Raw genomic sequence first — 511 nt, 5'->3', positions numbered from 1 at the left:
TTAAACGTGTGTGTGTGTGTGTGTGTGTGTGTGTGTGTGTGTGTGTGTACGTGTGTTTAATCAAACTTCTGGACTTCTTAAATGGGAATTATCCAAATAATAGTTAGCTGTTAAATGCATGAAGAAACTTGTGAATATAAATGCATTGTCTGTATGGTACTGATAATGCTTTCCGCATTAAAGTAGAAAAGTAACTATAATTCTTGGTTGTTTAAAGGAGAGCGCTTTTTATGGCAACATTTCTGGTAGAACTGTCTTCCTTCTAAAATTTTTATTCATTACTCCCCAGTTTAAAGCTACATACAGCTGGCCATGCTGAAATACAGGTTTCTCAAAATAAATTAAGATACTCTACATAGTCTGCCTCGGTGCTGTATGTATAGTCATTCTAAAACATCACTGAACTGGGTATTTGGTCCGTAGGACAGATACATCTTCATCAATTAAGCTTGATTATAAGAATCATGCTGCGTTCAAATTCCGCTGAGCTCCACTTTGCCTTTTATACTTA

Source organism: Octopus bimaculoides, chromosome 4 (genome assembly GCF_001194135.2).
Source record: "Octopus bimaculoides isolate UCB-OBI-ISO-001 chromosome 4, ASM119413v2, whole genome shotgun sequence".
Taxonomy (NCBI): Eukaryota; Metazoa; Mollusca; class Cephalopoda; order Octopoda; family Octopodidae; genus Octopus; species Octopus bimaculoides.
This window is presented reverse-complemented; position numbering follows the sequence as displayed.